Raw genomic sequence first — 16,043 nt, forward strand, 5'->3', positions numbered from 1 at the left:
TACTCCTCAGAGCTTAATCAAACTTACTTCTGTCCAGTTCTGATTCTTTATAAGGTCAGACGACCTTCAGGTTCTCCCACTTCCCGTCAGTGTATTGTGCTTCTCTCCAAGCACCACCACAGAACTGAATCCCATTGGTTTGAAAGAAGTATTTGTGCCTAATAGTAATAAACAAATGACATTTTTCTCCCAGTGTCAGAAAACATGGGCAACCTGCTCCCTTTCCCCTTTCTTGGCATCTCTCCCACCTTCCCTCCAAGATCAAATTGGCCTCCCCCAATTCTGTGGAAAAGAAAACAGAATCCCTGGGCCCCATGCCCAAGTGTTTCCAGCCAGCACGGCATTGCCAAGGCTAAATCACCAAGCCGAGGACCTGGGGATGGGCGCAAATGCAAATCAAAAAGGCTCTTGAGAAAGAGGGGTTTCTTCATTTTCTTTCTAGGCGCAGTAATCTATGAACAAAGCTCCTTTTCCCAGGCCCTGCAACCTGCCCCTCTGATAGCAAGTGACCGTGGGCTGGCTTTTATCTTTTCTTTCACCTCTTATTAGAGTAGTGACAACTTGTTTTCCTCATTTCTTCCTCCTCCTCGGCTCTTAGGTTTCAGCGGACTTCAGGGTGCCCCACCCCCTCCAGGAAGACGCCCCCGCGGGCTGGCGGCTCTCCCAGCGCGGGGCGGGGTCCCAGACGGGGCGGCCGCGCGCGGGGAAGGAGGGTCCAGGCGAGCCGGACCCGCCCCCGGACCCCGCGCCTTGCCCTCCCCTCCGCGCGTTTACTTTGTTTATAACTTGAAAAATCCTCTTCCGTCTCCCTGCCCTGCCTCCTCTTCTTTCCCTTTCCTCTGCCAATACAACTAGACCCCGCGTCTGGCGTCGCCGGTGCCCAGCATTCTGCGGGGCAGGCGGTGAGTGGGGCTGGACAGGCGGGCGCAGAGCAGGACTGGGTGGCGCGGGCGCCCGGGCTGCGGGGCCGAGGTTGTCGTAAGGGGAGGCCCGAGATCGCGGTGCCTGCGGGCAGGCGCGGGGGTCGCGCGGCGTACTGCGCTGGCGGTTCCCAGACACTGCGCTCGCGTCGCATCCTCAGGTGGTTGCAGAAGTTTCGTGGTGTCGGGCGTGCATCTGCGGTGGAGACGCAGCAGGTTTGGGAACGAGCAGTTTCTTGCCCAGGGATGGGGGTCCTGGCAGCACTTCACGGGGGCGGCCCTTTCGTTTCGGTCTGCGTGACAGATCTCGCTTGATTGGGTTTCTCTTGGGTCTCTAACGGGCGTTTCTACGGCTTGGCGCTCACGAACTCAGGCCAGGCCACTCGCAGGTAAAAACGCTTTATGGTAACTTCTCTACGTGCTCGGCGAGTGGAGGCGGTGACAGGAGAAAATCCGTCTCTCATATTGTCAATTCGGGCAAACGGGCGATTTGGGGCTGTGGTTGATTTGTTTTTAGAAATAAAACGTTCATATTTAAAGACAGAATTTTCTTTTATTTTGTGGCCTTGTTTATCTTCCCTTAGGATCTGCAATTTAGTTTTTAATTTTATATTGCATTTAAAATGGAGCCACCAAAATAAGTACATGAAGATATAGTGCACCAAACTTGATACTACTTAAACGGGAGTAGATTTCCTAATTTAATTGCATTCTCCTGTAATAGTAATACAAGACAACCTCCATCTGTCTATCTGCCCTCATGGTTAGCTGTGAAATACTAGCGGCATTTCCATTAAATGTAAAAAAGACAAGAATGCTAATCATTACACTCTGTGACATGGTTGTGAATTCTGTAGGCGAGTGACAACGGGTAGGGGACGTATAATCACTTTATGCACGATGTGAGTGGATACCTTAATGTCCATAGGAAACACTGAAATTTGATGGGAAGCATAAGTGAATTTATCAAAGTTTCCAACTGCATCATACTTAATTTCTAGAAATCAATTGATGTTTATACATAAACTAGATAATACAGTAAAACAAAGTAAAATTCAGTTTGGCATGAAATAACAGAATTGAGAAATTATTTTTAAGAAGATATAAAAAGGTATGCATGAGAATCCTATAAAGTACATAACATTTTTCTGGGTACAGATATCATTTCTCTAAAACAACGTATAAGTAGAATCCTAACTGAATGTTTTTGTTACTGTTTTTAACTGTACTGTTTAGCTCATGTGAAAGAACAAACATATTAATGTTATGTATATTACAAATAATAATATACAAAATATATAATTATTGTATATATTATATATAATCTTAACATTTAATATTATACATATTCACATATATATAGTGGAGACTTTTTCATATAATAAAGGGTGTTATAAAACTGTGGTGATTAAAAGTCACTGCAATAGACCTACTACCAGATGTGTAAATGAAACTGAAGAGACATGGAAGAATAAAAGGAAAGCTGGGATTTGATAAGCTTACATTTTAAATCAGTGGGAGGGAAGAAGAAATAACATTTAATTGAATGTGCTTGGACAAACAGGAATTTATTTGGGAAACCTGATAATAAAACTGGAACTTTTCCTCACTATTAACAGACAAATGTAGTCTAGATGGCTTACTAGTTTAAATCTAAATATATGCAATCTAAAAAGGAAAAAAGAAAGCCCGAATAGGTATTTGTGCACATTGGATGCGGGAAAAGCATTTCTAAGCATAATACAAAAACCTAGACCCATTTAGGGACATGATTTTTATTAACATCTCCATTCCCCAAAAAAGATACAAACTAGGGACGTTGTTAATAGAAAAAAAAAGATAATTTTGCTAATATACCTAGAAAATTTATTAATGACCTTCAAAATCAATGACCCAGTTAAGGATAAAATGAGTCAACTCAAAGCAAAAGAAATAATAAGCAAATAATAAGCAGAGTGAATACTGTTAGCCACACTAATTATCCAAAACATATATAAAGTAAGACATCAATTTTTGCATTAATTTTACAAATTTTGAAAGTCTGATAACTTTAGGTGTTGTTGAAAATGCAATGAGGAAAATATAATTTTACAAACTTTTAGTGGAAATGTGAATTGGTGAAACTGTTTTTAGGATTAAAGCTGTTCAAATTTACAAATGTTCATTTACTTACTGGAATTTTTCCATCAAAACATGCTCCCAGGTGTACAAATAAAAATGTCTGTCAAAGATGTTTAAAGTAGGATTATTTACAATGTAGAAAACATGGATACAACTGTAGCCATTTATTGGGAATTGGTTACATAATGTATGGTATCTTCAAAGGTAGAATAATATACAGTTTAAAACATTGTAGCTCTAAATGTTCTAACTTGGAATATGTCCAAAACATAAGTTAAATTTAAAACACAAAATGAAACAAAGAACAAGTTGAAACACTGTGTGTGTGTGTGTGTGTGTGTGTGTGTGTGTGTGTGTGTGTGTGTGTGTGTAGTAAATATTTTTGTAAATAATTTGGAATATAGGCTGAATTATATTATGAGTAGGGATGTTGTATTACACACTTCTATAATGTATGCATGTGTATAAGAAAAAATTGATAGTGATTGGTAATTTATACAGACTATTGCCTTCTTGAATATATTAATTGTCATTTACTACAGAAGAAATATATTTCACAAAACCTTTCATATTGTCTCATTTTTTTCTTTTATAAGTGTCCTCTTTCAGCTGCTTCCTTTAAAGTCCCCTTCCTTTTTCTCCTTCCCTAGTATTGATGTTTATGATGTTTATTGCAAGCACAGCAGTGAAGAATTTTGCCTGAGAGATTTCACAACAAGTTAACTTTCATAAACAAAAAAATACAGGAATGTTCATACTCATATGTTCACCAGCATTGTACTAAAATTCATTTTTATAGTGCTCGTCCTTCAGTATGAAAGAAATAGATATGCTAGTCCTTAAGAAGGAAAACATCTAAAATGGACTGCAAAAAAAATTTGTTTTTAATTGCATGATAAGGCTGGGTGGCAGTGGCTCATGCCCATCATCACAGTACTTTGAGAGGCAGGAGTGGGCAGATTGCTTTAGCCCAGGAGTTTGAGAGTAGCCTGGGAAACATGGCGAAACCCCACCTCTAAAAAAATTTAAAAATTAGCCAGGCATGGTGGCACTCACCTGTAGTCCCAGCTGCTCAGGAGGCTGAGGCAGAACAATTGATTGAGCCTGAGAGGTCAAGGCTGCAGTGAGCCATGATCATGCCACTGCACTACAGCATGGGCAACAGAAAGAGACCTGGTCTCAAAAATAAAATTGCGTGGCAAAAATGCAGTGAAGACAAACGGTAAGTTTTCAAAGGATAATTTTAATATAAAATTTTAATACCTTTCATATAAAGAAGACAGAAATAAAAAGCTAACAGAAATGAACAAATGACAAACAGGCAGTTCACAGAAATAGAGTTGCAAATTGCTTTCAAACAAATAATAAAAGTGGCTCAGCCTCCTCATTATAATCTTATAAGATATATGGAAAATAAAACCAATTTTTTTTTTATATATATATCAGATTGACAACTACAAAAATGTTGATAAAATGCTGTGTTAGGAATGCAACTTTGTGTCTGGGGTCTAAATTGATTCAAATTCTTTAGAGTGCAATTGGATAGTATCTTTAAAAATGTACAAAACTTTGATCCATCAATTCTCTTTTCAATAATTTAATGCACAGATACACAGTAAGAAAATGTTTTTTTCAGCATTTTTGATAATAGCCTAAATTTGGAAACGATTTAAGTTTTTTGTCATTAAGCAACCAGTTAAATGCATTATGTTGCAGCCATTAAAAGAATAAGGTTATATGGACTGAAATGTAATTAACATCAAGACATTTTAATAAATGAAAATAAAAAGACACAGAAAAGTATATAGTTGATTGCCATTTGTATAAAAACTATGTATATTACTTTATATATGCTTAGAAAATCTCTTGGAAGACAAAAAAAAATCTAATGTCTGTGGTTGCCTTTTGAAATGGGAAATGGGAATTGGAGTAGGTGGGGTTTTTTTTGTATAAATATATTGTGTAAATTTATGCACTGCTGGCTCCTTGAATTATATTTGTGTTTGTTTGCACGTAACATCTATTTTTTTAAAAGTCTGTTTTCATAAATGTAAAGTTTCTTATCGAAATGACTTAACTGTATGCAACATGACATCTTGTTTTACTACAGTTTTAAATACTAAAAGACTAGCTGTAAAGTGACACAATGAGGCGTTATTGGTAATCATAGTTGGCATGGTAATGTTTTCTTAATGTCTTGTATAAACATCATGAGAATATTGTTCGGATATTTTTGTACTCTAAGTAACAAAAACATTTCCTTCTTGAAAGCTAAAAAGGAGACACCTGATATTCTCTTTAAACAATTTGAACCAAATTAATATGTTTAATAAAGGTTATGTATGGACTGTGGCTATCACTTTGCTTTCATTTAATCTCATCTTTTATTTTATATTAAAGCCAAATAGCTAACCTCCAAGATCCTTCACATTTGCTACAGAGAATGAAATATTCTACCATACATGTTTTCTTTTGAAGGAGTCATGATGTTAATAAAATAATAAATATATTGATGTAGGTTATAAAAACACTATAAAATCTTAGGTTTTGCCCTTTTAATTTGTTGAAAATTAATCACTCCCTAAGTTTCTTCTAGAATTGATTTTATGCAAAGATACAATTAAATACATATGTGTTAACATGTAATTATAATGAAGAGACTGTGTAGTTGTGGGATATTCTTGCTGCAGCATATTTTATCAACATGGACCTAGGTTTATCTTTTGTGCAAGCCTGCAAGTAGTTTCTCTAATTCCAGCCCATGTGACAGCAACTTATTAAGTTTACAAGATGTCTACAGAAATGACTGAATCCTTCAGTCATTGGACTTTAATCCACTGATGTTGAGCCCACTGAACTACCCAGTTCCCTGTAGCCAAGAAACCCATAAAAGTAATCAACACAGTCCACCATAGGAGCCAAGAAATTTGGCTTAAAGTCTGTAAAGAGGATCGTACTTGGAAAGGTGTGCATAAAATTTTATTTTTGATGAACATGCATGTCTTTTTAGTTACAGATTCACTACAAGAGAGTACATTGTCAGGCTTTTACAATTATTTTAAAAACTCAGTTTATATAATCTATTATACGTTTATTGTAGAAAATTTAAAGAGGAAATGTTGATATCTTAGCATATTTTCTCCAGATTTTCCATACTTTTAAAAACATTGCTATCATTATAATTATCCAGATTATATGTGTAACATTTGAATGTAACTATTTAATGATTTTTACAAAACTGTTTGTTACTATATATTTAAAGGAACATGATTTTATCATAATGTTTTACTATAATATGTTTACTTAACAATTGTGCTTGATATTTATGTAGTTTACAATTACTACTATTTTCATTGTGCATTCCTTCTGTGAAAATGAGAATGCATCACTTAAAAATATTATATGGCATATTTTGAATTTATTTTGAATTTGGTATAGAGGAAATTTACTTGGGTTTACAAATGAGATTTGAGAAAAAAATAGATATGTCTTATGTTGGTAAATTGAACATCTGATTGAATGTATTATGATTCCTACGGCAGATAGGTTTTTATCTGAATGGGGTTAAATTTCATAGATCTATAACTGGAGGTGTGTGTGTTGGGGCCAGGAGGGGAGGGGATATATTAAAATCACCTGAGAAATGGCTTCCATTTTCTTCCTTATCCACAGAAGCAATGATCTTTTAAAGCTTCATCGTGAGACTGCAACAATTCAGTAACATCTTCATGCTTCACTTCTAATTCTTAGTTCGCTTGCTATTTCTCTCACATCTGCAGGTACTTCATCCATTGAAGACTTGAATCACGCAAAATCATCCAGGAGGGTTGGAATCAACTTCTTCCAAGCTCCTGTTAATATTTATATTTTGACTTCCTCTCATGAATAACAAAAGTTCTTAATGGTATCTAAAATGGTGAATCTTTCTTAGAACGTTTTCAATTTACATTGCCTAGATTCATCAGAGGAATCAAGGCCTAGCTTTTGGCCTGTCTTTGCTTTCAACATGCCTTCCTCATTAAACTTAATCTTTTCCAGCTTTTTGACTTAAAGTGCGAGATGCACGAACCTTCTTTTCACTTGAGTACTTAGAGGCATTTGTAGGCTTATTAACTGGCCTAATTTCAATATTGTTGTGTCTCAGGGAATAGGGAGGTCCTAGTATAGGGAGAGAGATGGGAGAATAGTTGCTCTGTGGAGCAGTCACAACAACATTTATTAAGTTCACCATCTTATATAGGCATGGTTCATGGGGTCCCAAAACAATTACAATAGTAACATCAAATAACACTGATCATAGATCACCATAACAGATTAATTGTAATGAAAGAGTCTGAAATATTGTGAGAATTACCAAAATGTGACAAAGAGACAAACTGATAACATGCTGTTCTACAAAATGGTACTGATAGACTCCTCAATACAAGGATGCCAAAAAACCCTCAATTTGTTTAAAAAAATGGAATATCTGTGAATCACAGTATAGCAAAGCACAATAAAACAAGGCATGCATGTACATAAGGAGCTATCTTGAGGATGGGATCCAAGTAAACATGAAATTTATGTCCCATTATGTTTTAAACGCATAGCCTCAAGATAATTTTATACAATATTTTTGATAATGTTGGGTATGAAATGTTTATGTACATTGAACCATTGGAAAGCAAAGGTATCAGTATCTCAATCACCTGTGTGGACAATCTGTGGTTATGTGACATCGCCATCATTCCTGACTCTAAATTCATTATGCTACTGATAAGTAATCATTTTCTTATATTACTCACAAATAAGTGCTTAACAGTAAAAAATAGGATGTATCGTTAATACAGTGAAAAGACAATGTGTTTGGGGTAGCTAAGCAGCACAGTAGTATCTCCAGAATGCCTGTATCAGAAAGTCGCCAATAAGCAATGGCAGGCTTTCATTCTTTACCTACAATGCTGTATTTTGATTACAAGGTTATTGTTCACTGTATTTTATTATTTTAAGTGAGAAGAAATATCAGAAGTAGCCAAGTGACCAGCAAGTGTTTTCTCTACAAATGAGAAAGCATTCTGATGGATGACTTTTCAAAATGTTTCCTCTGGAGTCATCTGTCTCATTAACAATGGTTTTGTTTTAGAAGTCTCTGTTGATTTTACAAACTGACACAATTTCTTATTCTGTGATGAATGAATGCTCTTCTAGTCCTTCAATAAACCCATCACATATTTTCACCATGTCATCTATAGGCACTTTGCAGTGTTAACAGTGTCCTCATCATCTTTCACTTGTGACATCATGTTGGTGCTCACAGTTTTGGATTTTTGAGCATTTCAGATTTTGGACTTTTGGATTAGGGATGCTTAGTCTATATAGCATTTTATGTGCCAGAATTCTGCATGAATATTTTAATCTTGTCTTATATAAGATAGAGATTGGTTTATCTTTCTGTTCATTTCTTTGTTTTCAAGAATAAATGACACACATAACAGTTTTTGTTTTGCTTTCTTTTCTTCTTCTTTTTTTTTTTTTTTTTTGTTCAACAGTTTTCGAGCATAGTCAGGGTCATGATGACAAGAAAGAGATGTATACAGTTGGCAGAGCATATAGTTAGCAGGAACTTGAGAAGAGGGGTTTCAGTCAACTGAAAGATTCCCATGGAAGAAGCAGGATGAAATACAAATAACAGAGAGAACAAATTCTTACACATTTTTTTGAATTTGAAGAATTCATACAATTTTTTTTTTTTCAGAAAATGGTCCAAGTGTCAATTAGGAACTTTTCAGGTTTGAAACCCCCATCACAGAATTTGCTTTTCCTTTCTGAGAGACTGATGGGTTATTGTTTTGGGATTAAAGTCTTTGGGAGCTTCCTCTAGTGGAGAAACAATTCAGACAAAAGGGAGTGGATCCATTAGATGGCTGGTATAAAAGTGGACAATGTCTTTTCCAGTCGCATGACTGTTTACCATAAAGGCAGATATCTTGAGGCATAGGGTTCTTTATTTTGGGATCCATTGGTTTGGATTTAAAATATGTATGAAAATATGTACTCTTGGGCCCTGTAGCCATTACAACTGTAAAGACATAAACTTGTTTGCCTTTGTAAGGAATTTTCCCACTCTAGCCATTCTAAGTTACTTTTGGTAAGGTTCTCCCCTTCGTCTCGAAAAGCACAGGTTCTGGGTCTCTAGTTTTTATACATGAAGTTGCCTACAATTGCAGGTGGTGAAGTTCTAGCAACCTTTGACCAGATAAACCCATGATTCCATGTCTTTTATTAACCTTTCCTACCTATTGAACTGAGTTTATTTTATGTCTGACCCAGTCAAATACCTGAGGCCTCCCTACTGGGCCCAGTCATGTTTTTGTCATGACTTTGAAACCAGTGTAGATCAAAAATACTCAAACTCAGCTCAAATCAGAAGTTCATGAAGCTCAGATTTAAAAAAATCTCACCCATGACCCCAGTTGCTGAGAAAGAGCAGTGAGCACATTGGGCATGGTGGGTACCTTACCTTGGTCACTCAGTGCTCCTGGGATCACTGGAAGCTTGCTTCAAGATCTGACTTCTCATGTGAAACTCTTAAAAGAAAAACTTTAGACAAATTCAGCAGAGTTTATCTGAGCAAAAAACGATTCATGAATCAGGCAGCACTGATAACCAGAAGAGTTTCAGAGAGCTCCACCCAGCAACATGGGCAGGCAGTATTCATAAACAGAGGAAAGAAGTGACATATATAAATCAGTTGATTGGATCCAGCGTAGTATTTGCTTTATTTGGTCATGGTGTGATGAGGCATTTGCCTTCAACGGACATGGTCTGATCAGTTGACAGCCCATGACTGGCTGAAGCTCTGCTACCGTCATTGGCTGAGACTCAGCTACTTGTTACAAGAATACGCCCTCAAATCAGGTTGCAGTCTGCTACTTGCAGAGGCAGCTTTAGGCCCAATTTAATTTATCAGGTTATGATTTAGATTACATAGAAATGTGTTGTTTTATTTTTATAAGGTTAGAGAATTTCCTATTATCTTTCAGTTAGTAATTCCTAGCTCATTATGTTATGGTCAGAGAACAAGCTGTATGATTTTAAATTTTGTAATATTTTAAGATTTGTTTTATGAGCCAGAATGTGGTCTGTCTGGGTGAATGTTCTGTATGTTGAAAAGAATGCTTATTCGAGTGCTGTTGGGTGGGGTGTCCTAGAAATGTCATTGTTGGTTGATCATGCTGCCTAGTTGTGCCAGTATCATTGCAAATTTTCCCTCTGCTTGTTCTTATAGATTTCTAAGAATGGAGTGTAAAAGTCCTCAACTATAGCTGTGGATTTGTCTTTATTTGTTTAAATTTTGCCAGTTTTAGCTTCATGTATTTTGAAGCTCCGTTGTTAGGATCAGTCACACTTAGGATTGCTGTTTCTTGTTAAGAAATTGTCTCTTACTTTTAAGTGATAGCCCTTCTTATCTCTGGTAATTTTCTTTGCTCTGAAATCTACTTGTGAGATATTAATATAACCACTCCAGCTTTCTTTTTCTCTGTAATGACTTTGTTGAGATATAATTCACATACCATAAAATTCACCCATTCAAAGTATACCGTTCATTGATTTTTAGTGTATTCAGAGTTGTGAAGCTATCACCACAGTCTAATGTTAGAATAGTTTCATAATTCCAAAAAGAAACCCATGCTCAATAGCAGTCATTTCCCATCTTCTTGAAACCACAAATCTACTTTCTACCTTTATGAACTTGCCTATTCTGGATAGTTCACATAAGTAGAATCAGGCACTATATGGTTTTTTTGGTGACTGACTTCTTTCTAGTAGTGTCATGTTTTCAAGGTTCATCCAGGATGTAGCATGTATCAATACTAAATTACTTTGTACGGCTGAGCCATATTTCATTGTAGGGATATTTAAAAATTGATCAGTTCACCAGTTGATGGATATTTGAGTTGTTTCTACTTGTTAGCTATTATGTGTAATGCTGTTATGAACATGTGTTTGTGAAGGCATTTATTTTCATTTCTCTAAGGTATATACCTAGAAATGAAATTACTAGAAATGAAATTACTATGGTTAATTGTATTAACCATAATGAAGCTCTGTGTTTAACCTTTTGAGGAACTTCCAGACTGATTTTCAAAGCAGTTGTAACATTTTGCATTCCTCAGCAACATGTGAAGGTTTCAATATCTACATATATTTCCTAAAACTTGTTGTTACGTTTTTCATTATAGCCATCCTACTAGGTGTGAAAAGTATCTAACTGTAGTTTTGTTGTTATTTTTTAAGAGAGAGGATCTTGATCTGTCACCCAGGCTAGTGTGCAGTGACACAGTCATAGCTCAATGCAGCCTTGAACTCCTGGTCTCAAGAGATCCTCCCACCTCAGCCTCTCCTGTGGTTGGGACTACAGGTGCATGCCACCATGCCCAGCTAATGTTTAATTTTTTGTAGAGACAGGGTTTCATGATGTTACCCAGGGTTTCTAACTCCTTACCTTAAGGAATCCTCCTACCTTTTCCTCCCAAAGTGTTGAGATTACAGGCGTGAGCCATTGTGCCCAGCCTTAATGCCTTAATTAGTTTTGATCCACATTTTTTTTAATGACTAGTGATATTGAGAATATTTTTATGTCCTTATTGGCTTTAATATATCTTCTTTGAAGAAATGTGCAAATTCTTTGGCCATTTTTCAATTGATTTGTCTTTATTTTTGAGTTGGAGTATTCTTTATTCTAGACAAAAGTCTCTCAGATAAATGGTTTGAAAATATTTTATCTCATTCTGTGGGTTGTGTTTTCATTTTCTTGTGGATGTCCTTTGAAATACAAACCTTTTAAATTTTTATGAGTCCCATTTATTTATTTATTTATTTATTTATTTTCGTTGCTTTTACTGTTGGTGTCGTATCAGTGAAACCATTGCCTAACCCAATGTCATGAAGATTTATTCCTGTGTTTTCTTCTAACGTTTATTAGCTTTATCTTTTGCATTTAAGTTTTCTTTTTCCCTTTTTTTTTTTTTTTTTTGTTTGTTTGAGATAGAGTTTCACTCTTGTTGTCCAGGCTGAATCGCAGTGGTGCAATCTTGGCTCACAGCAACCTCTGCCTCCTGGGTTCATGCGATTCTCCTGCCTCTCCCTCCCAAGTAGCTGGCATTTCAGGCATGCACCACCACGCCCAGCAATTTTTGTATTTTTAGTAGAAATGGAGTTTCTCCATGTTGGTCAGGCTGGTCTTGAACTCCCAACTTCAGGTGATCTGCCTGCCTCGGCCTTCCAAAGTGCTGGGATTACAGGTGTGATCCACCACGTCTGGCCTACATTTAAGTTTATAATATACTTTTATTAATTATTTGTATTGGGTATTATAGGGGTCCAAGTTTGTTTTGTTTTAGTTCTTGGATTGTTTTTGTTTTTTTTTGTATGTGGATGTACAGTTGTTTCAGCACTATTTGTTGAACAGACTGTTCCTTGCTGTCCTGGTATCCTTGTCAAAAATTAATTACCCATAAATGCAAAGATTTATTTCTGGATTCTCATTTGTGTTCCATTGGCCTATATGTCTATTCTTTGGACCAATACCATACTGTTGTGATTGCTGTAGATTTGTATTAAGTTTTGAAATCAGGAAGTCTGAATTTTCCATTTTTCATTTGCTTCCAAGATTGTTTTGGCCTTTATGGGTCCCTTTTTTTCTATATGAACTCTGTGTTTAGCTTATTAGTTTCTGGAAAAAGGCAACTTGTATTTTGATAGTGATTTTGTTTCATCTGTAGGTAAATTTGGGGAGTATTGCTATCTTAACAATATTAAGATGAACTTGGGATATCTTTCTTATTATTTAGATCTTCTTTAATTCAACATTTCATGGTTTTAAGTACACAAGTCTTGTACTTTTTAATTAAATTTATTTGTAGTTGTTTTATTCTTTTTGATACTATTATAAGTGTAATTGATTTCCTGCATTGTTCATTGCCAGGGTATAGAAATACAATTGATCTTTGTATGGTCTTGTATCCTGCTTCATTGATTAACTTGTTTATTCTTAGTTTTTAATGAATTCCTTAGAAACTTTGATATGACTTAAAAATGTACGTCATATTTCTTTATTTCTAATTTAGATGGCGTTATTTATTTTTTTCTAACCTAATCACTCTGGCTAGAACCTCCAGTACAATGTTGAAAAGAAATAGTAACAGTACACACTCTTGTCTTGTTTTGGTCTTAAGGGAAAGCATTTAGCCTTTCTCTGTTGAGTATGACATTAGCTGTGGAGTCCTTCACAAGTGTCTTACCAGATTAAGAAAGTTCTACTATATTTCTAGATTGTTGAGTGTTTATTGTTTTTATCAAGAAAGACTACTGGATTCTTTTGAATTTTTTTTCTGTTATCTATTAGGATTATGTGGGTTTTGTCTCTTATTTTATTACCCTGATATATTCATTGATTGAGGTTTTTTGTTTGATAAACCGTTTTATTACTACAATAAATCCCACTTGGTCATGGTATATTGTGGTATATTGTGGATTCAGTTTTCAAGTATTTTGTTGAGAATTTTTGTGTCAGTATTCTTCATGGTTATTAGTGTAGTTTTGTTGTATTGTCTTTACCTGATTTTGATATAAGGGTCATACTGAAATAAAGTGAGTTTTAGAAGAGTTTGCGAAGGGTTGGTATTTATTCTTTATTAAGTATTAGGTAGAACGCACAACTAAATCATCTGTACCTGGGTTTTTTTTTGTGGAAAGTTTTTTGATTACTAATTTAGCCTCTTAATACAGTTCTATTCAGGTTTCCTGTTTCTTCTTGAGTCAATTTTGGTAGAGTCTGTCTTCTAGGAATTCATCCATTTCATCTACTGTATCTAATTGGCATATGGTAGTTTGCTGGTTATTATTCCCCTATAATCCTTTTTTCTTTTCAGTGTGAGGTTAGTATTAATATGGATCTTTTCATTCATTATTTTGGTAATTTGAATCTTTTCTCTTTCTTTTTCTTTATTAGTGTATCCAAAAGTTTGTTAGTTTTGATCTTTTCAAAGCAACAATTTTTAGCTTTTTTGATTTTCTTTTTTATTCTCTATTTTATTTATTCCTACTCTAATCTTTATTTCTTTCCTATTTCTTGCTTGGTTTTAATTTGCTCTTTCAGAGGAAGATTAGGCTATTTATTTAAGAGCTTTATTCTTTAAAATTATTTCTATTTACAACTATAAATTTGCCTTAAAACATTGCTTTGGCTGTACCCCATAACCTTGTGGCCTTTTGCCTTTTCATTGTGAATTTTCATTGTGATTTTTTGGCCAACCCGTTGCTTATTAAGGACACTGTTGTTTAATATCCACATATTTTTAATTTCTTCAACTTTTTTTCTATTGTTGATTTATAATTTAATTTTCCATTGTATTCAGATAATATTTTATATGATTTCAATTTTTAAACATTTATTGGCTCATGTTATAGCCTAATGAATGTTCTATTTTGGAGAATGTTTCATATGCACTTGAAAATAAGGCATTCTACAATTGTTGGTTGCAGTGTTACATAGATAATTGTAGATTTAATTGGTTCATAATGTATGTATATTTCCCATCAGTTTTATCAGTTTTTGATTGTGTATTTTGGGGCTGTATTGTGATGTGCAGATAAATGTATAATTGTTATATTTTCCTGAGAGATTAATTTTTTCTTCTCTTTATGAAATATTCTTCTTAGTCTTCAGTAATAGTTTTTGTCTTAAAGGTTTATTTGTATAAGGTTAGTATAGCCACTGCAGCTCTTCTTCGGTTAACACGAAGTACACCTCTTTCCTTTTTCGACCTGTTTGTCTTTATAAATTGTGTCTCTTGTTTACAACATATAGTTGGATCATGTTTTCTGTTTCTTTTTTTAATCCATTCTGCCAGTCTCTACCTTTTGATTGGATTGTTTAATCCATTTACATTTAAGGTAATTACTGGTAAGGTAGGAATTATGTCAGATGTTTTGCTACTTGTTTTCTATATGTGTTACATTCTAACTTTATTCTTATTAGTATATACATGGTATATCTTTCTTATCCTTTTTTCTTTAACCCTTTTCTGTTTCATCTTTTTCTATCTTATCTTTACATTTGAAGTTAGTTTCTTTTAGAGAGCATGTAATTGAGTCTGTATTAGTCCATTTTCACACTGCTGGTAAAGACATACTTGAGATCAGGCAATTTACAAAAGAAAGAGGTTTAAGGGACTTACAGTTCCACACGACAGGGGAGACCTCACAATCATAGTGAAGGCAAGGAGGAGCAAGTCACATCTTATGTGGATGGCAGCAGGCCAAGAGAAAGAACTTGTGTGGGGAAACTTCCCCTTGTGAAATCATCACATCCCATAAGACTTACTCACTATAAGAAAAGCAGCACAGAAAAGACTTGCCCCCATGTTTTAGTTACCTCCCACTGGGTCCTTCCCACAACACCTAGGAATTCAAGATGAGATTTGGGTGGGGACACAGCCAAACGATATCAGGGTCATTAAAAAATATGCATTCAACTATTCTGATAACCTCAGTCTTTGTTTATATGCTTAGTACATGATTTTACATGTAAATATTGATAGGTTTGAATTTTTGCATGCTTGTTCTCCTTTTGGTTCTTCTTTATCTCATCCATTATAAGGGCTCTTTAATGCTGTTTGAATTTTTTGTAGCATTTATTTGTTTATTGTGTTTTAGACTGTATCTTTGTGAATAGTGATTTTATTGATGACTCTGGGCACGTCTCTCTCTCTCTCTCCATATGTATACATATGTGTGTGTGTGTATATATATATATGTACAATTAACTTTTAACAGCATTCTTATAATTAATATTTTACCACTTCAAATAGAATGTAGAAGTATTACCATCATATGTAGGTCCCCTTGTACTCATCAATTTATGTTATTGTCTTATGTATTACACCTACAGACATTGTAAACCTCCTTGAACAATGTTATAATTTTTGCTTTCTTCATCAAAACTATTTTGAAGAATTT

The 16,043-nt window shown here is 35.1% G+C and overlaps 1 protein-coding gene across 3 annotated transcripts in view; it reads left to right on the top strand.

The window, feature by feature from the left end:
• Positions 1 to 677: 677 nt before the first annotated feature.
• Positions 678 to 16,043, top strand: part of PLSCR4 (phospholipid scramblase 4) — a 66,387-nt gene continuing 51,021 nt past the window's right edge. The window contains exon 1 of one of the 3 annotated variants that reach the window (XM_010363395.2): positions 678 to 902. The gene's annotated coding sequence lies outside the window, so the exon portion shown is untranslated. The remainder of the gene's footprint in view (positions 903 to 16,043) is intronic. The other 2 variants (XM_010363396.2, XM_030929221.1) reach the window with 2 other exon arrangements.

The sequence above is a fragment of the Rhinopithecus roxellana genome, chromosome 1 (genome assembly GCF_007565055.1).
Source record: "Rhinopithecus roxellana isolate Shanxi Qingling chromosome 1, ASM756505v1, whole genome shotgun sequence".
Taxonomy (NCBI): Eukaryota; Metazoa; Chordata; class Mammalia; order Primates; family Cercopithecidae; genus Rhinopithecus; species Rhinopithecus roxellana.